At 38.4% G+C, this 25,922-nt stretch overlaps 1 pseudogene; it reads right to left on the bottom strand.

Annotated features, from left to right (window-relative positions):
* Positions 1-3,346: 3,346 nt before the first annotated feature.
* Positions 3,347-25,849, bottom strand: LOC136281175 (uncharacterized; annotated as a pseudogene).
* Between the last annotated feature and the right edge of the window lie 73 nt (positions 25,850-25,922).

Here is a 25,922-nt window from a genome sequence, read left to right as displayed (position 1 = left end):
AGATTCAGGAATTCGAGAGTCAACTACTACAGCAACTCCGATGCAAGCTTCAACTTTGAATATTTACAACTATGTGGCGACATATGTCCTAACCCGGGGCCTGCTTCCCCTCTGTTTGATGCACTTCACGTGGTGAGAGACAATGGAAAGCAAGGAGTATCCATCGGTCACTCGAACGTGCGAGGCCTCCGTAAGAACCTCCCCGAAGTGAAAATACTTTTACAGCATACCAACCTGGATATCCTAACCATTTCTGAAACGCATCTGACACAAGATATAAGCGATAACGAAGTAAACATCGATGGATACCGAATTCTGAGAAGAGATAGGTCACACAAAGTAGGAGGCGGAGTCGCTATTTACTTTAACATTAGCCTAGATTGTGTACGTATATCCAAATATGACAACGACGGCATTGAAGCTCTCTGGATTGAATTGAAAGCTCACTCGCAAAGATTACTTGTGGGTTGTGTATATAGACCTCCTGACGTTACATCTTTCTTTGATGAATTCAACCAAGTATTGAGTACAATTTGGATGTCTCGCAGGAATGTTGTGATCGCTGGTGACTTCAATTCAGATCAGCTTGCTACTAATGGAAATGGTGCGAAATTCAAACGCATCTTACAATCTTATAACTTTTGTAACATCATAAAAGCACCCACAAGAACCTCAGCACATTCTAACACTTTGATCGATCTGATTTTGACTATCAATACCTCAAAGGTCTCAAAGTCTGATGTGATTGAGTATTGCATAGCTGATCACAAATTCATCTACGTTATCTACAAGCTGAAGATCAGGAATCCAAAGCCTTTTATTAAATATGTCCACAACTTCAAGAACGTGTTGGAAAACCCGAAAGACTTCAAACATGACCTGGAAAGTGCTCCCTGGTGGGTCTGTTCCACCTTTGAGGACTTGGATGACATCACTTGGGCTTGGAATTGCATGTATAATGTTATTGCAAGCAGTCACATTCCCTTACGTAAAGCCAAGGTTAGAAAAAATTCACTACCTTGGATGAACAGTGAGATCCGGAAAGAGATGAATAAGAGATATAAACTTCTGAAAGCCTGTGATGGCACACCCGCTACTAATAAACTCTGGGTTGATTACAAATCCTCTAGGAACAAAGTATCTAAGATGCTACGACGTGCTGAAGCTCAATATTGGAAAAAGAAATTTACAGAGACCAAGGACTCAAAATCTTTCTGGAAAACTGTGAACGAGGCCACTGGAAAACCTAAGAATAAACATATTGGCCCCCTCAGAGATGCTGAAAATAAGGAAATCACAAATGACTACGAGAAAGCTGAACTGATTAACTCTTACTTCATAAATATTGGCAAGGAACTAGCTGAAAAATTCCCCGAAGCTGATGAACCCCATCAATTCATGTACAGAGTTACCCCCACTGTGCAGGTCTTGGAGGTCAACATCAACAAACTCAAAACTGATATCAAGACAATTAAAATTAACAAAGCATCTGGTCCTGATGGCATCTCTTCTCGTAGCTTAGCTATTGCAGGAACATCCGCCCTAGAGGGCATTGTAACTGTTTTCAAGAGCAGCATGGCTCAGTCCAGCTTCCCTAACACATGGAAGATTGCAAAAGTTAATGCAATCTTTAAAAAAGGAAACCCAGCAGATGCTTCAAATTATAGGCCAATATCACTTTTAAGTATCCCCAGCAAGCTGCTCGAAAGCCAGATCTGCAACATAATTGATACCCATCTGAACAGCTGTGGCATAAAAAGCTGTAAACAGTGGGGGTTTAGCAAGGGACTATCGACTGAAGGAATGCTTACCTCTATGACTGAAGGATGGAAGACAGCAATTGACAATGGTCTGACAGTTGGAGCAGTCTTTATTGACTTCCAGAAAGCTTTTGACACTGTCCCCCATTATATTTTATCGCATAAACTACACGCCATTGGAATATCAGGATCTCTTCATGAATGGCTAATGAGCTATCTTACTGATAGATGTCAATTTGCTGAAGTTAATAATTGCAGGTCGGTCACTGACTATGTGCGATATGGAGTCCCTCAAGGCTCGCTTCTTGGCCCCCGGCTCTACACCATATATGTTAATGATCTCCCTGACCACATCGACTCGGGAGATCTATACATGTATGCAGATGACACTACAGTTTACTGTATTGGACCAAATGTTGACCAGGTTATGTTGTCACTAAATAAATCATTGGAGCAAGTTCTCCTGTGGAGCATTAAGAATCAGCTAACCATCCACCCAATTAAAACTGAAGCAATGATACTAAGTAAAACCTCTTTTGTTGGGCCTATACCTCCCCTCCACTTTAACACTGGCCATATCGACCTGGTTAATTACACCACTTGTCTTGGAGTTAAAATTGACAATAAGCTGACATGGTCTGTGCACATTGACTCAGTGAAGAAATCTTTTACGCAGAAGGTTGGAGCGTTGAAGAGAATGAGAATCCTTCCGAAGAAGGTTCTCGAGGAAATATACTTTAAAACAATTATCCCCAGTGTAACGTATGGAATTTCGGTATGGGGAAATTGTTCTCCTTCCGCACTGAACTCTCTAAACCATATTCATGCAAGAGCAGCTCGTATTGTGAATAACCTCGACTCAACGATGGCAGATGACACATGTCTCATGAAATCCGACTGGCTGCCCATCTCTTACTTCTATAAAAAATCTGTACTGTTTCTCTTGCACAAAGTATATTTTGGAACAACGACCCAGTCGATATGTGAACTGTTTTCTAAAAGAGTTTCTTCTAGATCTTCTCGTGTTCCTAACCAATTTAATGTCATTAGATTTAGATCAGAGACCGGCAGGAACTCCCTACGATACAGAGGTCCTGTTATTTGGAATTTTGTAAATAGATTAGTTAAAGTACCTGAAAGTTTTTATTCTTTTAAACAAATTTTACGTAAACATGTTAAGACTATTGACAATTTTTCATTTGAGAAAGAGGCAACAGTAGTTGCCAACAGAAAGGACCATTTCATTTACTTTTAGATTTATATGTTAGTCTTAGTGAACACCATTTTATTTGTATATAGTAGTTCTAAGTTATTATTGCAATTTTTATATATATGTAATTCTTAATATTTAGTATAGTAGGTCCACATCAGCCCTTTGGCTGCCTTTCACACAACCTACTTATCAAATAAAGAATGTATGTATGTATGTATGTATGTATGACACATGATGTTTAATGTTATCTGGTTTAGGGAATTTTGTGGTTGATTGTCATATCTTGAGTACGAGCAGTAGTTCAGTGTTCGCTAATGTAGCAAAGAAACAAAGTAACGTTGGGATAAGAAGGCATTACAATTGAAATGATCATGCTATTACATTTGACAAGGTGGATGATGTCATGCGTTTTAAACGTCTACCATTTTTGTTTCTGGTTCAAAAGAAAAGGTTGGAAGTAAATGCGGGTGAAAAGTGAAATTTACCGTCTTTCGTTGTAAATATTAGAAAATCAAGGCAATACTGTCTTAATGAAAACATTAACGATTCCCTCTTTATCAAATCAGACAAACTGGAACGAGTTTTGAGTGATATAACTAAGCCAAGCCTGCCACCGTCATTTTGGATCTCCGCCTGGGTAGATTTAAGTCACGTGCTAGGCAACGTATAATCAATAACAAGATAGAATTTCATTTCAGGCCTATTTATCAATTTTGTGGTGGATAACTTTCGCATTTTAGTACATAATATTTATTTTGAATCTTCAAATTGTCTTGAAACTTAAAAGAAAATTGTTCTTTAAAAATTCACTGAAAATCGGTAGCTAAAATTGTTTGTTTAGGTGTTATCTGATTTTCGTGTTAACTTGTAATTTCGTCAGTCGCCGGCATCTTCTGTTGCTTCACACAGGAAAAACACACGCGACGAAACGTAATGATCAATTTTGTCCTCAATCTCACACCATATCAGAAAAAGCTTTTGAACATCTGTAAACTTCGAGCGCTTCGCAGTAAGTAATATTTTCAATGAATCTTCGGATTGTTTTCGAGTTCAAGGATTGTAAATTACAATTTTATGAAAAACGAAGGTTGTTCTGTTATTTCAGTATGAATCCTTGCATGTCTGCCAGTCGCTGGCGCCGCTTGTTGAAACTAAAACGAAAAAAAAACTCTTTTAAGATTATCATTGGCTTCTTTTTCACCCCACCACTATTCTTAGCAACAAAGGTCGCCATTTCTTCTGTTTACTGCTCGCTTAAAACTATCAAATGCACTCAAAAGCCTAAAATCTAAAAAAAGTTTACGGGAAACGACCAATCGAGCGAGCGAGCGAGCGAGCGAGCGAATGCCATTCCCCACATGGTATCTATAACTCGCTCTTGCGCATGCGCGCAATTCACGAGTTTAAAAGGGAGCCTCACCTATAAGCCTTCATGGCTTCTCGAGACTTCCTCGCTTTTTTCCTTTTTCTATTTTATATTTCCCATGTATTATCTGTGCAAATTAGCTTTGTTCCCCTTTTAATATGTAATAAAGGCAAATTTTAAATAAAAAATTAATAAATTCCATGAATCAATCCAAGCACTACAATGTAGAGCAAACTGTCAAGTAAAGCTTGTAAAATTAAATATACAACGGCGGCACCAACGTACAATGGCACCGACAAGACAAGAATATCCTGGATGAGAGATGTTCCATAATTGCAGAACAGAAATACGCAATTCATGGTTTTTGGATTAATTTTCAATTGGCCGGCGTAAACCAAAAACCAAAGTTATTACAACAGCCAATAGTAACGAAGTTTTGAATCGTTATTAGCCAATGAGGTTTCAAAGGAAATACAAGCAAACTACAAAAATTGGGGGCAAACGACCAGTTACGATTCTTTCTCGTTTGCCATCTGATTTGTTTCGTACATTGAGCGAGTTTCTAAACCAATCACAGACCGAAATAAAGAAAACCAAAGCAGTAGGGGATTACTTTTGACACTCAGTTAAGAATTGCTCTATATCAAAATTTCAATCAAACCACGAAAACTCGATAGCAATTCAGTGACTTAAGCTCATCCAAACCGAAAAAGCTGCGACCTCTAAAATGCTATGTTTTATCTAAACCTTTCTTTTCAGCTAAAAATAAGGTTTCGTGAAAGAAGTTCTAAAATTTCGCAGTTTTTTCTGGTTGCGTTCTGTTTCTTCGTTGAGGTCTTCCTGGTTTGTAGCCAAAGCTGCCGAAACACTTTTTTTAACCTGCAAATGCAACAAGAAAACAAACCAAAATTAGTGAACAAAAAGTTCACATTTCCCAGAGTATGGTTCTCCGCAAAGTGATTGGAATTCGGGCGCGGATCAACAACAAACTCAGCCGACATGAAAAGCAAGGTCCTGGATATAACTCGGCCAAAATAGTGGGAAGCAAGTGTTCTCACAACAGTACCATCCCTGGTCCTCGGGTAAATTGAGCAGCTGTAATACCGCTGACTTAAACTTGTATGCTTTACACCGTTCTCCTAACAAGCGACTTTTGTTCAAATACAAATAGCATATCTTAATATAACTTAACAACCAGATAAATGCATACATAACTCGCTTTACAGACATTTTCTTCAGTTACCATCTTTCCAAAAAAACTGTAAAAGATCACTCCATTTAAAACTGATATAATTTGTAAAACCCATCGCAGAATATAAAAGAAGAAAACAAAATATAAAGGTATAGCTTGTAACTTATGAAACGATAGCAATGGTACATTTCAAGTCACTAAAGACACTGGTGTGTTTTTCCAGCAGGGAAGTGGAAAGCTTAGTTCATTCTCAGAGTTATCTCTGAGAAAGATCAACTAACAAACCATCGTAGTGAATCGAGAAGAGTAAACAGTTCGAGGGTAAACCTTCGACCCAGTTAGTGCTTTACATAGGAAACATAAGGTTTTCAAATTTCATCACGGATGTTAAGTGATCTTCATCATTTTAAAATTGAAAAGCGCGTAACGTGTGCTTTTCCCTTCTTACCTTGTATGGGTTGAAGACTGACATAGTGTACCTCATGAATATGTCCCAGTACTAGTGGCTTGCTTTCTTCAACAGGATGATGTGGCCTGATGACTACATCTTTATGTAGACTGCTGAAGACATGAATGCACGTTTTAAAGCAATTCGCAGCGGCACAGAGAATGAGGTGATCACCCCAAGCGCCATCTTGTTTCATATATGTCAGGTAATCAGCCCATGTTTCATGGCCATGGACAAAGTGACACAGATCTGTTCCATCCGGCTGTAAGAAGAGACAGCAATTAAAACTTGAATTCCAAATACCTTTTGAACAGGGCCGAGCACAATTCAAGGAAAAATCCACAAAAAAAATAAACTTCTTTACGAATTACGGTCGTTTCGCCTACGGGTCGTTTCGCCTACGGTCTGTTCGCCTACGGTTAGAGTCGATTCGCCTACGTCTCATATGTCAGTTCGCCTACGTGTTAAAACATGTGTTACAACAGTTGATTCATCTACTTTATGTGCGATCGCGCTCGGATCCTAGTCGGTCGATTCAGTTCCTAGAGCGTGACTCATAAAGTCAAGCCTATCGAAGTTAAATAATTGTAAATAAGGAGCGTTCGTTTACCTGAAAATTTCCGTTTTTTTTTCCCACCTTTTGTGTAGGTTGTTACTTTAATCTAAACCTTGGTTATTTGAACCAAGTCCAAACGTGAACACAAACGTTTATTTATCTTACTTAGTCCGAAGTATATGAATATGATTACCGATTTAACAAGCCGCAACATCGAAATAAAAAGTTACATCAAGCTGTGTAGTGTGAACAAGCTAATTTTGTGGTAAGTACTATGTATGCTAATGAAAACTCTCATCTCCCTTAGTATGAGCGCCGCTCAAGTCACAAGTCTACAAAGGACGCTTTAAGTTTTTATATTATTTGTCTGTTAGATGAAAGTACGCAAACGGAGTAACTCAGAATACCCGGACACATTACATACATAAACTAGTTTATAGAGATAAAAGATTCAACGAGTCGCCCGCCAAATCGACGCAGAAATTGAACCGACTGTCAAGTCAAGCCGAAGCTAATTTCGTATATGTTAATGAAAAGTCTCACCTTCTTTAGTTTAGGCGCCGCTCACGCTTCACAAGTCTACACAAAGACCGTAAACAGTGGTTTGTTTACTGCTCTGCTCGCGCTTTACACGACCACACAAAGACCGTAAACGGTGGTTAATTTCATTTTAATACACATCTTAATGCTCAGTTTTACAATCGCACGTTTCTTAAATCATTTTAAGCAAAATATCTTTCACACATTCGTAGACGACCGGGTTCCGCCATAATAAAGTTTTTAAAAACGAACTTAGATGTTTTAGCGCGTTGTTTTTCTAGCCATCAAGGATAGAATGGAAGGAATAATACAAGGAACAAAGACTTTTGATAATTCCGATTTAAAGCTTCAACATCTGACTCGTAGGCGAACTGACATATAAGACGTAGGCGAATCGACTCTAACCGTAGGCGAACAGACCGTAGGCGAAACGACCCGTAGGCGAAACGACCGGATACCCTTCTTTACAGTGGAAAGGTTAGTGAAAACATTACAACGCGGTGGGCAAACAGCAAAAGCTAAAACAAACATCATGTAAGTGTCCCACCACAAGAGTCTAAATGGAAAGCAGCTGTTGCGTCTCAATATGATCGCTGACCCATTCGGTTACATACAGACTCGCCATGAACCTGTTGCAATTAAACATTAAGCCGTTCATAGGTACCATCACACTTCTGAGAAACGAGAATTTAACCAAACGCCACTGTGCGAGTAAAATGTAAACTACCGGTAAGTCCTTAAATGGAGAAAACCAAAACATTCAGAGTAAGAAAAATATAGTTTAGAACGATAAGGTCTCCAAAACACACGATCTTCCTATTCAGAGCCGAGCTAAACTGACGGTGTCCATTGATTCTGAATTGATTCTGAAAGGAATATTTTTCTAAGCGTGTGACTTACATAACTAAGCACAACACTCTACTAGAGACTCCATTTGAATTAGATAAAAATGTGGGCAGAGACTACGCTGCCTACCGCTTAAGGCACTGAAATCCACGATAAGAGCTTTCGACACAATCCTACCTTGGGTGACTGTATTATCGAGCTCCAGGAGAACACACTGCACTGTCAAAGCGCTTCTCTGTGTTGTGAAAGGGACCAGTGTCCTAGTAAGGACGAGTAATACTCCATGCAACGGAGAGAGAAATAAGCACACTGGCCCAAACTACTGATCAACCCTTAGTTCAATCTATTAATGAGAATTACTGCATCTCACCAGTTTTGGGTTTTCCATGAGGTACTGAATTAAAGATTGTCTCAACTGGCCATGTTGGATTTGGATTCCTTTGACGGTTTCAAGTTGTTCTGACAAGGCATAGAACATGCAGTTTCCTGACCCTTGATTGCCAGAAATTCTAAAGCCCTTATTTGATACAATCGTGGTTAACTCCTCTGTCAAGGTAATGTGGTTGTTGACCGTGTTTGCGCAGAGTTGCATCCACTGAAGATTCTGGATGGTTCGCTCAAGCAGCCCTAGAAGCAAAATAATTTTAGGTGTAATTCCTTGAATCATACAATGTAGATGGAAGCGAAGATTTCAGCTATCGGATAGAAAAAAATCCATCACATTTAAGACCGAAGTTTCAGTCTACCGTGATTATTTTTAAACTTGCTGGGAACTCATCCTGTATCACCATTGCAAGCTGCTTGAAACTTGTATATGATCCACTCGGCCCCGATCTCACTGCTAGTAAAGTAATATGCGCCCAAGTCAGGGCTGAGAGGGACACTTATTCAATTGAGTACTCGGATTTAATTTTTATAGAGGGCGCTACCCTGAAATGAACGAGATATTTCCTTATTAGGGGGATCATGCATGGGAAAATATTTCATGAGGACTTAAATTGATCCAAAATCTTCACTGATAGGAACAGGCTCTTCTTTCAGGTTAAACTACCACTTTCTTCTGATTCGAGAACGAAAAACAGTATTGGAATAAAAAGTCGCGGGTAATATCCTAGACTTGCCAGTTAACGTTCTACATAGCTACTTTTTTTTCTTTTTTCATAAAAAAAATAATTATGTTGCAACGAAAGCAATAATTGCCTGTGAATAACCGGAGCAGATGACTTTTAACCTGAGATTTTTACACAATATGATATATGCCCCGCTAAAACATTAACATTTTGGAATACACTCGTATCAAGAACGATAATTAAACTTAGGATGAATAAAAGTGGTTTTGGACATTTCTTTTTCTTTTTCCTATCTCTCTCTTATCAGCACGTACAGATCGTTTCCTTTTTGGCGAACATTGGTGATATACACAAACTTATAAAATTCTCTTTCATACCATATTTTATTTCTCTTATCATACCATGTTTTAGAAACCTCTTTTCGAGGTACAAAATGTATTCACATCACGGACAGAACAAGTTTGGGATACCACAAGAAAAGACAAGTCTAAGGAAAGAAACATAAAAATCATCAACATACCTGCGCCATAAACTTTGACCCACATCTTATCAACAAGAAGGTCACACTGTTTCTCCCAGCTGAACTGCCCTTCATATGATGTCCTCAGTCGTTCAACCTCTTTAAGACGCTGCGATCTCTCCTTCTTGCGGACAACAGCAATTGCCTCAGCCCACACCTTGGGGTCCTCAGAATCGACTACAAATGATTTGCCGGGTGGCACAGTGCGTAGTGCGTCTCCGAAACCCGAGTTTCCACTAACAAGAATGGGAAGACCAGCTGACAAGGCTTCCAACGCAGTTAAGCCGAACCCCTCCGTCCGGGATGGCATGATACAGAGATTAACTTCACAAAAACAATCTTTCAATTTCTGCTTACTTTGCAAAAACGTTCTCACTGTCAGCTGACGTTTGGAAATACCATTCTGCAGCAAAGTTTCCGTAACTGCCTCCTGTTTTCCATCAGGTGCACCCACAAAGATCAGATGGTAGGAGTTGTCTTTCAGTTCAGCTACTGCTTTAGCAGCGATATCATACCCTTTCAGACCGAAGTCCTCAGGGTCACCACGACCAAAGGTCAACACCCTAAACTTTTCAGAGTCAACTGAGGCATGATTTAGAGTTGAAAATTCCTTAAATGTGCCAGGAGTGAGCGACATGATATCTTGCTGCTTCTCACATGATTGAAGATAGGCAGAGTAAGCCTCAGTCAACTTGGGTCCTACTGCTACCACTAGATTTGCCAATTTACATAAATCTACTTCGGCTGTAGTCTTCTCTTCTCCTCTGGCAATGGCTCTCGGATAGTTTTTGAACATTCCGAGCTCTTCAGGCGCAGTATGCACTACTTGTACCCACTGGCAATTATGGTACTCCCTAATGATTTGGGCTTGCTTACCTAACTTGGCTCCATGACCCAGGACCACGTCAATTATCAGGTTTTTCGGAGGGAAGCTCAACCAGTCAAGAGAGTCGTAGCCAGGACGTCTCACTGCTTCTTCGATGACAATCTTGTGACTCTCTGCATCTCTCTTCTCTTCTTCAGAACAAGCAAATTGTGGGACTAAGAGAGTGACTTCTACCTCACTACGTTTGGCCATAAGGATGGCAAGGTGTCTGTTGATGGTGGACAAACCCCCCCTTGACGAATTCCACTCATTGGCCAGTAGAGTAACTTTTAAAGTTTTGTCTCACTTTGCTGGGTGACCACGCACTGATGCAACTTGTGAGGTTCTTATTTCTGACGGAGCCAAGCCCTTTTGGATAATGACATAAAAACATTATTATAAAGGAAAAGCATATCATTTTCCAAGTAAGGTATATAAAACAGTTTTCACAAAAAAACGTACTTCTGTTAGAGAAAAATATTATTATAAACCAGACGGAAGGAAACGAACTGGTTGAACGCGTTCATACATATCTTGAATAAACCAAAAAGATAATTACGCAATTGCAAACATACAATCTCATACAGTACATCCATTGCTGAATTGCTTTAGAAGCTCGATGAAGCAAGATCCTTCTATGACACCATTAGATCTCAATCTGTTCCAAGATTTTCTAAATTGGGTATTCCGATTCATACGACTGACATCGCACAATGAGATTACATCACAGCTATCAAAAGCTCTTCTTAATTGGTTTCCGTTACCACTTACGAACGAAGACATACAAAGAATGCTTTATACCTGGTTCAACAACCATTTCTCTTGTCCAGGAACTGTAAGTACTTCATTAGACATGCTTTCCATACAGATCAAATGCTGTCCTTGCCTTAATTCAAGCAGGTGTAAGCAGTCTTCTTCTCCACAGGACACTTGGTTGTGGTTTACGCACTTACGACCGCTTTGCTGACAGTAGGGGCATTCAACACAAAATTCATGCTGCATCCTGCTCAGGTATGGGAACTCCTGCGACATCTTTTCTAAAGTGCTCTCCATAAACAATCGCACACTTCTAGCAACTTCTACCAAAGTTTCATTAGAAACTGCAACTACGTTCTTCTTAATTCTTTGTCTCAAGAGGATTTTTATGAACTTCTTTTTGCAAATCATAATCATGTCATGTATGACGCGTTCTTTAAGAATGAACCATGCACCATTCTGGTAGAGTTTTGGAGGCTGTGACGATCCATTTGCACCATACCAAGCAACCGATTTTGAAACAAGGCGAGTAAAAAAACCATGCGGGACAAAGCCTTCTTGGAAATGAAGATACAAAGGACAAAGATCCGTAGATGATGGCTCCACTTTACAAAGCTCTTCAGGTGAGGACCTCAGTTGACATGGCACAAAGTAATTAACGTCAGCCGGGGATGGTGAGTATTTGGCAATCAAACCAAACTGCTCCATCATGTCCAAGATGTCTTCCTTGATAACGCCTTGCTGAATAAGAGGGGAAAAAACGTGATCAATAAGCTCCATCTTAAGGACACCACTTGTCTCGAGTTCCAGCCAGTACTTGGAATGCACAGGATCCTGAAACCACAAATTCCCTATTTAAAATAAGTTAAATCTACCAATTTGTCTTTAAAAATGCCCCATTTAATTTGCAGCGGACCAAAAACATCTCTCCTTTCCTCATTACTAAGGGTACAATGAGTGGTAAAATGTAGTTGGCAAGCCTCCCGAAATGAGTCAACATAATAAGAAAAATCTTGTTATTCATCTTTAATTAGTTTATTGAATTTCCCCCTTACCTCCCCACCCTCAAACAATGTCGTAATAAATTAGTGACCATTTTGTCAATATAAGGCAATATTAAAATGAGGGAGAGTGGGAGACACATGAAAGTTATGTAGAAAACTCAAAATGTTGTAAGGGGTGTAAACAACGTGAGAAAACAAACGAACAAACAGTCAATTAAATTAAAATTTTTTCGTCAAGCGCAAGTTGGGGAAGGTAACAAATCCTGCCTACGATCTGCAATCATTTCGATGCATAGAAGATTATCTTTTCCTACCGCTTTTTTGAATGCTGGAATGGTTATAAGCTTCTTGAATAGACTGATTAACCACTGTGCCTTCAGAATGACTGTACTGCGGTGTTTCACAATCAAACCTAAGTCGTGATAGAAATTCAACATGGTGTGAAACTGTTCATCGTCTTCTATTAAACATACATCCTTGGCATAGGTTTGAAGATGGACAGTATTTGAGTGGTATACATTCTCAGCTACCAAAGCTTCAATGACCTTTTCGAAGTTAAACCATCTAGAAATATAAAAAAATTTATAATTAGTTTAACTTACAGAAAGGTATACATCATAGAAAATTGCATGTAGCAAAGTTTGGAAATTTCTAAATGTGACTTTAGAATATGGCTTAATAGCCGGTTGAGCATCTTTTGAGGATATATTACATCCACAAGTAATGGTAGCATGTTGTTAAGCACTGAAAAATTCGTCGTCTTGAAAGCGCTTTACGGCTGTTTCCTTACTCGTTGAGTTTGCTACATGTTCGCTTCTAACATGCCCAATTCGCTGCCTTTGTTAATTCACAGTTTTAATTTCTCTTTTAACCATAAACCACAAGCAATATCTGTAATTTATACTCCCAACTGCGTGATTGCCGTTTTTAGGAGTCAGTTAAACTGATCATATGCAAATTTCCTTCTTGTGTGCTTTAAACCGCTACTTTGATTTTTTGGATTGTTGCGAGGTTACGTTTCACAAGTAAACCTGACTGTAGGGTGGAACGAATTGGCAAAGTCAACAAAATTGTAAGCGTCTTTCATAGAAATGTTCCACAGTGAAAATATGTCATCAGTAAATCTCTTCCAGACCAAATGTTAGAGGGACTAGCCATTAACAGTCGCTTTTCTAGGTTTGCCATAAAATGGCAGAGGAAGCAACTGTTGTCTTAGTTCCCATGGCGATGCCATGTGTTTGTATGAAGAATCTTTCGTTGAATTTGAAAGAATTTTCTTCAAGTATGAGCCGCAAATGTTCCCGTAAATCATCCGTGGGAATTGGTAAATTATGCTCATAATGAGCGTAATTTACTGTGGTAGAATGAAGTAAGTAGCGAATTCGGCATGTAAGTAACGGACATGTAGCGAACTTGAACGTAGCGAACTCGACAAGTAGCGAAACCAGCTATGAAAGCCACTCGTACGTTTCAGTACAGCTGTTGTTAGAAAAAAATGAGCTGAACATCTCTTGTGCTTATATCATTACACATCATACTTTACCTCACTGGTATCTTCTCTCCCATATAAGGCTCCTGTCGAAGTATTTCCAGGATTCTCGCTCGAAGAGCATGAATTCCACCGGCACTAGTGCCATCATTATCTCCTTCTTGACCTTTCAAATATAAATTATGTAAAACAATTAGTGCTGTTGAGAGAAGCCAGGGAGGGAGAGATTTCTCCTCGGACTTTCGATACGAGTTTGATGGCAACTAAGATCATGATCCCCTATTTCGTATTCGGAAAGGTCTATTTCTGCTGCAGCACTCTAAGTCACTTCTTCGCAATCTGTCATAAATTTCACGCTAATTTGGTCAGCAAAAACATTCGTTATGGTATTTACATATGCAATCCAGGTTAATACAAGAAAAAAGGGGAAAAAAAGAGAAAATACATATTAAAAAAATCCAGGAATAACAGGAGCACTAACAAGGTGCCAACATCAAAAGTAGATAAGTACCCTGATTGGGACAAAAGGATGCTAGGAATTAGGTGTGAAAAAGCAACCGGTAAAATCTCCAGTAATCCAATCAACTTTATCTAACGATGATTTTGTCTGTCCTCAATAGAAATAAAATTAAACCCAACCTCATTAACCGATAAAAACGTCATTAATCATCATGTTGAACCCAAACACATGATTTACCTGCTTGACGATTTCTTTGAAATTTAAAGAAATTCCGGAATTTCCATGCGAATGATTTGTGTCCTTGAGTGTTATCAATGTAGAAGAATGGTCGGATCACATGTTTTCCATATTCCTTACTGGAAATCTCACGAAGTATCTTGGATGTAACATCCTTAGTATCTTCGTATGGCTTGTCAGCATGGGTGCCGACGAGGAACACTGGAGGTCGGAGATAGGGAAGCACTTTTGGCGTTTCAACCATTTCTTCTCCGGTTGGTCTCATATTATGAACTGTCACGAGCCACGACAGTAAATTCTCCAGATTAGTCTCATTGTTCGGGTTCTCCAAAGGTACGTCCTGAGTTCCCTGTCTGACAGATGGCTGAGCTCGGGCACTCAGTGGCTTGCTAAGGTTGTGAACTACGATGTACACAGCTCTTGACGAAAGAAATACCGGGTGAGCAGCATAGTACACATGTTGACCCGCAAAATCCCACACATCTGCGGTTATCGAGGATCCTTTCTCGATGTTTGCACAATCAGCATCCACACCTTCAAGCACCATGTTCTTTAAGAGTTCATCAGCATGTTTTTTGACGGCGTTAGGAAGTACCATGGCGTTGATAGCCATTTTGGGCTTTGTGCATAGATTATCTCCTTCGTGAATTTCGCTTAACGGCCCGGATCGATCTGGAAACTTACTCGCCGAATCCTTGTACACGGAAACCTAAAATTTTGAAATAAGACAAAATACCAAATTGCGTTGAAATTACATGGTTAATTTATCCTCATCTACACAGTAGATGTCAATCTATCTCGTTACGTCAAAACAATGAAATGAGCATTAAATGTGTTAATTCGTTCGAGATCATTCATAAAAAGTCTGATTTCAGCGTAAAAACATAGTAAACGGACCTGATCGGCGAGAATATGTTTTGTGTTCAATTTCCCTCCTAACTTCACTCGGCGTTCTTTCTTAGGCGGTGCCCCTACTGATTTCATTTCCGAGTCTTCCTTCTCATCACCAACAATCATGTGATACCTTTCTGTCGCTAACAGTTTTGCCATACCCGTTGTATATTCCAAACAATCAGACAAACTTGACTTATTCGCACCACTAGGAGTCCAGTTCTTAATTTGCTCAACTTCAATTTCGAACTTTGACGGCTCAATTTCGATCCCGTCCGTACTCTGTTCCTTGAGGTCAAATGGAAGACCTAGAAGAGTCTTCTTTAAACTTGTTTTACCGGCACGATCCTGGCCAACCAATACTATGCGACCGCGATAAACATTCATAAATCCATCTCTAAGGGCCTTTTCATAAATTAGTCTTGCGGAATTTCCTTGCGCCAAAATACCGGGAGGAGCTACAGCTGCAAGTGAGGGAAAAGGAAAATTTAATATTGCACTAATTGCCTTACGTAGAACAGTAAAGTGAGAAACAAAGAACATCACGACCTTGTGAAGGGTAATACATGTAATACAAGGAGCACAATACTAAAATTAATTTCCATGAAAGTCATATCAACTGTTGGAAGATTAAAGGTTTTCGGTAGAAGAAAAAATGATTTTTTTCAAAATTTCAGGTAAATCTGTCACAAAAGACTTCCTCAACATTTTCTTGTCGTAAAATAGTGACGGCATTTTTCATCTTTCTTGCATAGTGAGCCTCCAAGCCGGGTTCTTTTGTACCCTTTTTAATTTTAAATACCTAGAAAAAGGTTTCTAAAGTTGTAAAGTACACGAACACTACACTCAACAACAAAACCAGCCTGCTTCCGACGGTTGCGCTTTTTTCAAGTGCACACCCCGAGACTCTAGAGCCAGAACGATTGGTTGGAAATTTGAATTAAACATGTCCACAAAGGGATTATCAGACGAGGCTTGCAACGATTCATATTAGTATCAATCATCATAACAAATAAATAGTCAGTGAAGGTTTCATTTTTAAGTGTACAATCGACTCTCGCCCCACGGACACCTCGCTATTACGGACACCCTAGCATTGCAGACAAGAGGCATCCCCCGGAGAAATGCAGAAAGAAATGACTGAAATATACTCCCGCTATTACGGACTCTCGCTATTACGGAAATGCGGACACTTTCATAACCCCCAGCACGACATTTCACTTGTTTTTTCTCTTGCTATAGCGGACACTTCGTCCAAAACCCTGACTCACATACTATAAAGCGACATTACTATAAGGAAAATAAAGAAACCATTCTTTAATTGGGTAAAATTTGCTGCTTAATTGCGGCCAGATCTTTTTCCGGTTCGTGAGGCAATGTTAGAAACTTTATTTTTGCGTAGTTACATATTATCTCATATGTTTCGAGACAAAACAATTTTTTTCTCTCGTACCACGCTATTACGGACTCTCAAACTTACGGACACGAAATCTGCCCCCCCCCCTTTCCCCCGAGGGGGTGTCCGCAATAACGGGAGTCGACTGTATACGTATACTTCAAATTGGATCTCTACGCGAAGATGGAAAGACAGGCTTCACCTATTTGAAGCTCTAATCTTTATAAAGAAGTTACTTCAGAAACTCTCATTTGAGATAAAAATCACCACAGCGCTAGAGACATACAATCCTTATTCCGAGATAACATTGTGCTCGAGTATGCTAAAGATCTAAACCATATATTCATGTAACACTACCTGCAATGTCTACGGAGATCGATCTTGTTGTCGTATCCACATGCTTAATAAGACTTCTGATCTCCTCTAGTGTGAGCGGATTTCCTTCAACCAATAGTTTCTTAAGTTCAGGCAGTTTTCTAACCACATCAAGTACCTTCAGTTGGTTATTTCTCAAGTCCAGCTCTTGAAGTCGTTTCAAGCATCCAATACTTTCAGGCAGAGAGGACAGTCTGTTTTTATTCACATATAAGCACGTCAGGTTGATCAATTGTAGAAAAATATCAGGTAGCTTTTCAAGACGGTTGTGGCTCAACTTCAGCGATAGGATATTTGTAAGTGAAAAGTTCTCTCGTGTACGCAGAAACTCCTCTATGCGATAAATGCCCTGACCCCTGTCCAAATTTCTCTTACTCAGATCCAAAGTTTGCTTTCTGAAAGCCAACGTTTCTCTGATAACGGATACGGGCGCTAAACGTTTCACTACAAAATAGAATGATTACAAAAAACTAAGAACCAACAGACAATTCCCTGACAATTCCCTGTCAGCTTTGCCCCTCTACATTCTGAATAATGCCTACACCAATCACACAAAAAGTATTTCCTAACGAACTATCCCTGGAAACCTTAGTTAACAGGAAAGAAGTGCAGGAGTTTCACATTAAGAGAACTAAACACAGCTTAGGAAAATTGATATAACTGGTATAGATAACAGGAGCAACCCAGTTTTGACACAAAGAACAAAACTTCGCACTCCCTTTTTCTTCTAGCAAACGCTGAAACAATTATGCTATTAATAATTTTTTGTCCTTTTTCCAGGGGGGAGAAATTACCGCTAGTTATCCGAGCTCATGTTTCATAAAAGCAGCCACTGCTACAACAGACATACAATTGTAACAAACATGTTCCCACAGTTAACCTTTCAATTCAACTTTAGTCAGAAACCTATATTCAACTATTTTTTTTTTATCTTAAGACGAACACTTGACTGCAAAAATAATGAGATTTCTGTCAAGGCCTATCCACTGGAAGTGTTGTCATTGCCATTAACGAGTGCTAATTCCTCACTAGACTTTCTGAAGCTTTCTGCAATGCTTTTTATTCAATGTCAGGGCGCAACCTCCAAGCTATTAGCAAGTCTGGCATCATACAAGAGTGGAGTATGTGATAATTTACAAAGCATTCTCTATTAAATTATGTTATGATAAGTGGTTGCATATTTTCTTCCGTATGTGTCGCCTTTAGCCGACGCATATTAAGGAATCCCCTTTTAACCCAGGTTTTTTACAAAACCAGTTGGAGAGTATTGCAATGCGTGCAAAGCATATCATTTGACAAAGACACCCTATGAGAAAAAACATCTACTTACAGGTTGTTGGGAGATGGGGCGTGAAAATGGTGAGAGCCCTAAACCACAGATAGAGAGGTTTTGGGTCAAAACTCCGAGCTGCAGCATGCTGGAATAATCATGATTAGCTCTGGCACCTCATATACCAATGGACTCAAGTGTAGACTTTACCGTCAGCTTGTAAGACACATCAATGAATAGGGTAATTAGGTATTATCAACTGAGTTGACAACGTAAATTGGCCACCGTAAAGAGTTTAAAAGCTGACGTTTCCATCGTTAGCCCTTCGTCAGAGCGACTGGAGATTGTTCAAGAGTTTTTAGGCTTTTCGAACTGCCTAGATGAAGGGAAGGGCCGCAAACTGCCATATGCTGCTCAAAATGGTTAGAGAGATTAAAGTGTCTAGCGACTGGTTAAGATGCGTCCTTGTTATTTATTTCTACTTCGTGAAGGTGTTCTCGGAATCGGTCACTTAGTAGTCTTCAAATGTTTTACTAATGTACAACTTTTCGCAAAAAGCTGTACATTGGTGAAACAGCTTTCAAATCGGCATTGTTAATCCCCAGGGCCAGTTGAATAAAAGCGCTCGTTGATGGCCAATTTACGTTATCAACTTAGTTGATAATACTTTATCAACTTAGTCGATAATACTACTGAGAAATTTCTCTGTTATATTCCACCACCGACATAGCGCCACAGTTTCTTTAGAAACCTACCCCCTTTAGATCAATGAATAGTCAATTCTACTCACCTATTTCGGAGAAAAGGTCTTTCACATTTTTGCCTGTTCGTGCTGACACTTCCATAAAAATCTCAACAATATTGTTTCCATCTGCATAATTCTGAGCTTCCTGAAAGAACAAAATATAAAGTCGACATCTCCCACCACAAAATAACAGCGTGTGTGAGTTGCATTCCTGGAATAACTTTGTCATTCAACCGTATGTGAATGAACTCATTGTTTTCTGTCTTAAAAACAAAAAAGGTAAACAAGAATAGTTCATTCTAATAGGTAGCTTTGTTTCGTCAATGTTGTGAAAAGGTTACTTGCGAGGTGCCAACGTCAGATTGTTGACATATGCCTGGTAAGCATGGTGTTGTTGACATTGGTTGAAACAGGGAAGTCTGCCTTTTAGAGAGCTGGATGTCAAATGCCTGATATAGTTGCTCTACGCAGGTTTCGTAACAAATAAGATTTTTAAAGACGCGTAGGAAGTTCCCATGTTCTGACGTTAATACAGCAAGACACCTGTAGAGTCGCAGTGTAAACAAGCGCTTACCAGAAATGCATTCTTCTCCCTAAGCTGTAACCCGACAAATAAAATCACAAAATGATTTTATACCAAGGATATAATAAGAAATTATACAAAAATCGTCCAAAGAGCGTTCATAAACCACCTCACTTTACCGTCCTTTCTCAAACATGATTTACATCATTCTCTACAAAAACCATTAAAAAACCTTCTGACCTACGTGATTTCATGCTTACAACATGTAGCACACTAGCATTATATAAACATGGCCACATTACTTACCTTAAAAGACACCTCCCTTCTACTTTCAAGATCTGCTTTATTCCCCACAAGAGCTACAAAGGCACCTGGCCTGGCCTCTCGAGTGAACGCATAAACCAACATCATTGCGTCCTCAAATGAATCTCTTTGTGTTATGTCATACACAACAATAGAAGCATGTATTAGGTGATCTTGAGGATAAATAGTTGGGGGCCGTCTCAAAGCAGAAAGGTTCTCTATTGTAAGTGTTACTGTTCTGTCATGATCCAGATGTACAATTTTATGATACCTGTTGTCTACAAGAGCAAATCAACACAGATTAAAACTTAGATCACTGAACTTTGAAAAAAAATCATATAATTTACTTCCATGCTCATTGTTAAACGTTTTCTTACTTTTCCAAGTATGAGAAAGATCCCCATCAGCATATGTGTTCAGCAAGTGCGATTTGCCCACATTGCACCCTCCTGTTTTGTAAGAGAGATAAAAAAACACAAATTTATAGAACTTTAACACAAATTACAATGATTCATGTATTGTCGAAATATTTTTTTAATATGATGTAGAGTGTAAAGGTCAGCAATAAAATTACATAACTGAACTTGAAAAGCTTTCAACTTTTTAAAGAAGACATCAATCAATTATTGGCCTGTAACAGTTATTTTCTGTGACACAACCATGAAAGTATCTTGTGACTTGTAACAATCAAAATAATCAAAATATTACAGGCATATAGGAAACAAAAAAAATTAAAAAATTAAGTTATACTGAAAAATTGACCAGTAATTAGATTAATTTTGTTTGCACTCACCTGAAACTCTCAAATGAAATGTAATTTCTTGAAGTTCTATTTCATTGAAGTTATATTCCATCTGTGAACATCAAGAATGATACAAAACCTTCATAATACAACAAGTGACTTTGTGACTCTAAACGTTGTTCAATGAAAACTTAAGGAATCCCCCTCTTTCTTCTTCTTGGGCAAGTAAACATTTACTAGTTAACTAATCAAGTTGCTTAAGCAGGGTGCTTTAATTATGATAAACATATGAAAACAAAAAAACAATCAAAACATTTGCCATAAAATAACAATATAAAGGAAAGAGTTGATCTCCACTTTAACTTAAAAATACATCTTTAGTTAAATAGACAAAGGTTAGTAAAATCATTACTTCCAGTGGCAATTATATAGTTTAAATAATTTGGGTTTTTTTCCTCAAAATTCTTTTTTAACAAAAGAATTATAGAAAAGAAGTCAGAACAAATGGATCTATAACAATCAAACATATGTTCCAAACCATCTTGACCCGGAATTTGAAATTACAAACTACTAACGAAATAAATTCCATTAACTAGGTTCCACAAAAAGTTACTTGTAGGAAAAGCCTCACCCACAGCCTCCCTCAAAGAAAGTTTAAGGTGGTGCCTCCCCCCCTACATTATTTTCCAGAAAGCAAATAAAGTTCTTTTCCTTCACTTGATTGAGTACATTATTTTTCATAATACTTCTCTATAAACAAGTGGTTTGAATAAAACAGTAGAAAGGGGATGTTGGGTGACAGCAAGTAAAATGGTTTATTTTATATGATCTAGAGGTCACTACAGGAGGAATTAAGTTCTGTTGTCTCACCCTCCTGGGAAATTAATCCTTCCCTCTGCACCAATGAGAAAATAATTTCCACTGAAAAAACCTTTTTTATAAGAATTCTCAACATAAAGTAACAAAGAAAGCAGAATTATAAGAGCCAAACTTAGCATATTCATATGATCAACACATCAGGCACATAATGGGCCAATAAAAAGAAAACCAGTTTTAAAATGAATTTTTGCAAAATTAAGTCTCCAGTAACATTCACAATGGCTGTAAAGATAATTCTCTGTGTTAAGCTATCATAATTTAACACGCTAGTTAAAGTAAAAACTTTGACTGATAATGGATTGTATCCTGCAGAGGATACAATCCTCTGAGCTATGCAGTGACTAGCGGTAATGTCCAAAGTGACAATTAACCAACAGTCAGATTTATGTGGGCAGTTATAAGTAACAAAGCATGATGATCAATCAGAAGGCAGTTAGTTCAGCCAGCCAGTTTGCTCAACTGGTTGCTTTCAAGTGATTATGCTCTGTTTATTTGCAATTATTTAATCAAGGGTCTTTTCATCTATTTGTTTAGTTCCATTACCTAGTATCTTTCATTTACTTATCACTTGTAAAGCCTAAAAAAGAGCTTTTGTAGCTCCGAAAAAAATTAATCATCTATTCACCAAAAGTTCTTTAGTAACCCTTGGTGACACCACAATGCACTACCTTTCCTGAGCCCTAATTACTTAGGAAGTGGCATGGAGAAGAATACCTAGCTCCATGGAGCCATTCACATGAGTCCAGCCAACTGTGCTGGCTCAGTTTCTGAGATCTAATCTTACCATTCTCTCCTTAGCTAAAGTAAATAACAACAAACCAAGGTGCTATAAATAGCAACTTAAACTTTCAACCTGATTGCATGACAAACACTAGCAGTAACACAGTTGAAATGTCATGATCAATATGCAATTATTAGCCTGACTCTTACATTGTGGGACAAATGATTAAATGTTCATTTATAGATTCTTAAACATAAGAGATATTTGAAAACTGAAATGAAAAATAAAACCTCTTATTAAATCACAACATTCTCCCTTAAAGAGGAAAACAGAGATTTACATATAGCCCCTTACTATTCTGAAACATAGTCATAGTCCCAAAGGCAATTTATTGTTTTCACCATGGTTTCAGTTAAGCGAGTTTCATTTGGATCATTCATGATTCTGGATGTCAGAAGGATAAAAATTAAAAAGTCCTCATTTGCACTGATGAACACTCCATGGGTTTTTATTTGTTCTCCCACGAAACATTGAAGCAGTGAACAAGGTAAATATAACACTCTGTTGAAGAGATTATATATATGGAGTCTAGAAGTTTTTAATTGGAGAATGATTCCTTTGAAAATATGGTTCAAATAGAGAATTTAGCCTTTCAGCTAGCTTGACTACTTTCTTGCAGCTTCAAAATGTCCTGTGAGGAGGTGAGACAGTGAGCAAATACCCTTTTGCAAATTCATCATTACAATTACATGAAATTTCAACTTACATCCAGTATGATGTTTCCATCACTGTCCATTCCAAAAAAATTCTTGGATACCTCTCCACAAATCTCGACTTCCCTAGGAGCAACAGAAGCCATTTGAAGGGTAGTTGTAGAGTAGATAAACAAAAGCTTTATTCAGTAGAGTTTTGTCAGTAACTTATGTATGAAATTAAAAAATGGAATCACAACAATCTACCAATTATTATTATTTTTTTCTTTTTGATGGTGGCTCCATTAGCTGATGATTTGCCCCTCACCCCACACCATGAAGGCATTTATCTCTTCCCCCTTTCTCTTTCTCAAAGTTTTGGAAAAACAATTGTATACAAAAGGAAATCAATATTTCTAAATTCTTAAATATGTTCCATTTTTCATGCCAGACTTCTCAACACTATCAAAGAAAGTCTTCATGTCTTGAACAGAAAAAAACTACTCTTTGCTTGCAATTGTCCCCCATGACCTGTAGGGTTTGCTGTGAAGTCAATATTCATACTTTTATACTTTCCATTTACCACCTGCTCAATCAATAAGCTAACATGTAAAACATGACTTCTCCATAGCGGATTAAACGTGAACCTCAAAAATTGAGGTTGTTAAGTATTCATATGTTCAGGCTATTGTTCTTTCTCATTACTTATTCATTCCGATGAGTTTGCCGACATGCCGGCATGCTTCCGAAGATCGTGAAGAGCGCAACTTCTTTGATGTAGGTGAGATATTTTTCTTTTGTTAACAGATGAAAATTTACAACAATTGCGTTGTCCGATTTGCTGACAACTTTCGCTTTTGTCCAAATTCCTAACTGATCGACAGCTTCGACAGAATCGCCAACACTAAACTCCATCGCGACAATAAACAACACGGTCAGATCACAACAAGTTCATTCGAACAAGACGAAAGTAGTGAAAGAATGAACCGCCAGCGCGCGAACACGAGCACTATTCACGACACGCAATATTTACATAATAAAGAAGTAGTTTAATTCAAGTGCACTCATTCGGATCAAAACAAAACAGATGCATTTCTTTTCAATTGACAGACAAAAGCTGGTTTGGTAATACGTATATCAACTTGAATTAAGAAAAAATTACTTTTTGTAACCACTCGCGTGTCACTCGTGAATTCTCTGTTTATTTAAGCCAGGCGACTTTTGGAATTGAAATCTTATTTCTGCCACCTTTAATAACTTTTAGAACACCCCCAATTAAATCCTGGTAGTCAAAAAATAGAGTTTTAATTCATTAAATGTTTTATGCAGTCACCGCGTGTGCAAAATGTCGAAAGACAGCAACGCATAATTAACTCCACGAGTCAAGACCGACCGACCGCCGCCGCGCCGCGCCGATCGGCGCTCGAAATGATAAACTATTTTCGCTTTTGCTCTTCGCAGTGATTACAACAACTTGTCCAAGATCCATTTTTAAATCTTTTGCGACGCTCTTTAATCCTAAAAACATATTAAGGCTAAAAATACACCGTGAATAGAAACTAAATCCATTCAAATGATTGCAGTTTATCGATCTCAAGTTCATTCATCTCAAGACAATGTACAAAAGGATACAAGATCACAAGTCTGTTCGCGCAAGGTAGCTTAATTACACTATTGTCCAAGTCTTTTGAAGTACCTTCCGCAGTTCCTTTGGTCTTCTTCCAAAATATCTCACCTTTTTCGAAACGAATAAAACCGAAATCATTCGACACGTTTTCGGCAGCCGCCCAAAGGAATAAACCGAGCCTTCGAGGTAAAAAATCCAGCGGTGACACCCATTTCAGTAAGTCACAAATAATCCGGGCTGGGGTCGTAATGACCTTGAAAGTTCTGAGAAAAAAAAATTAGTAGCGTGTAGCATGAATAGTCCAAGTTTTCTCTAAGTTTGTTTTCAGGCTTTTTTTCCCCTTATATGCAAGTAACACTCTGGCCAAATCATTGGAATGAAATTCTAACTGTCTCTAAATTGACCAGTTCTCAGACTCATATGGAGATCAGGACCATGTAATTAGGTGAGAAAAGATGATTACCATCAAAAAGCATAATAAATAGTAACTTAAACTTTCAACCTCATTGCCTGACAAAGACTAGCAGTAAAGCAGTTGGAATGTCACGATCAATACACGATTATTAGCCTGACTCTTACATTGTGGGAGAAATGATTAAATGTTCGTTTATAGATTCTTAAACATACGAGATATTTGAAAACTGGTTTAACTTATAAAATTTAAGATTTATCAGCGGAATTTTATGACGTGGTACGTTTGCCAAATGAAAAATAAACCCTCCTATTAAATCACAACATTCTCTCTTAAAGAGGAAAACAGAAATTTCCATATAGTCCCGTATTATTCTGAAATACAGCGTAGTCCCAAAGGCAATTTACTGTTTACGTCATTGTTTTCTTTATCCAAGAGCTGTATGCATAGGAAGTCGCCCTATGGAGCTTTACGGAATTTATCAGCTGACTGTTATAACTTAGTACCATTGCCGATTGAACTACAAACCTATTAATCAAATCATAACATTCCCTCAGAGGAGGAAATTTCAGTCAATAAATTCCAAATTGCTGTAATTTAATTACCCAAGATGAAACTATCACTCGCTTTCTCTCCTTATCAGAGAACATAAAAGCACTTCAAAATAACTAAATACTCTAACAACTTTCAATTGTGCTTCAACTGCGACCCATTGTCGTACTTAGAGAATATTTCCGAGTAAAAACAGAATGCTTAGTAGTCGAATTCTTCCCTGATATGTACAAGTATGACATCTGTTGCATCCTAACTTATTTTGCAACTCTTCCTTACATTATGCTCAGTAAACATCAAACACCTTTTACCTCAGCAGGAGAAACTACAGACTATACAGGAGCAAGAAATAATAAAAGTACAGCCATAACCTTCGCCTAAACAGCAGATGAACACTCCACTTAAGTCAAAAATCACTTCCGCCCGTCTTTGGCCCAACATGCATTGCCTGTCAGCTAAGCGTTCACTCCTT

This window comes from Pocillopora verrucosa, chromosome 5, assembly GCF_036669915.1.
Source record: "Pocillopora verrucosa isolate sample1 chromosome 5, ASM3666991v2, whole genome shotgun sequence".
Classification (NCBI taxonomy): domain Eukaryota; kingdom Metazoa; phylum Cnidaria; class Anthozoa; order Scleractinia; family Pocilloporidae; genus Pocillopora; species Pocillopora verrucosa.
This window is presented reverse-complemented; position numbering and strand designations above follow the sequence as displayed.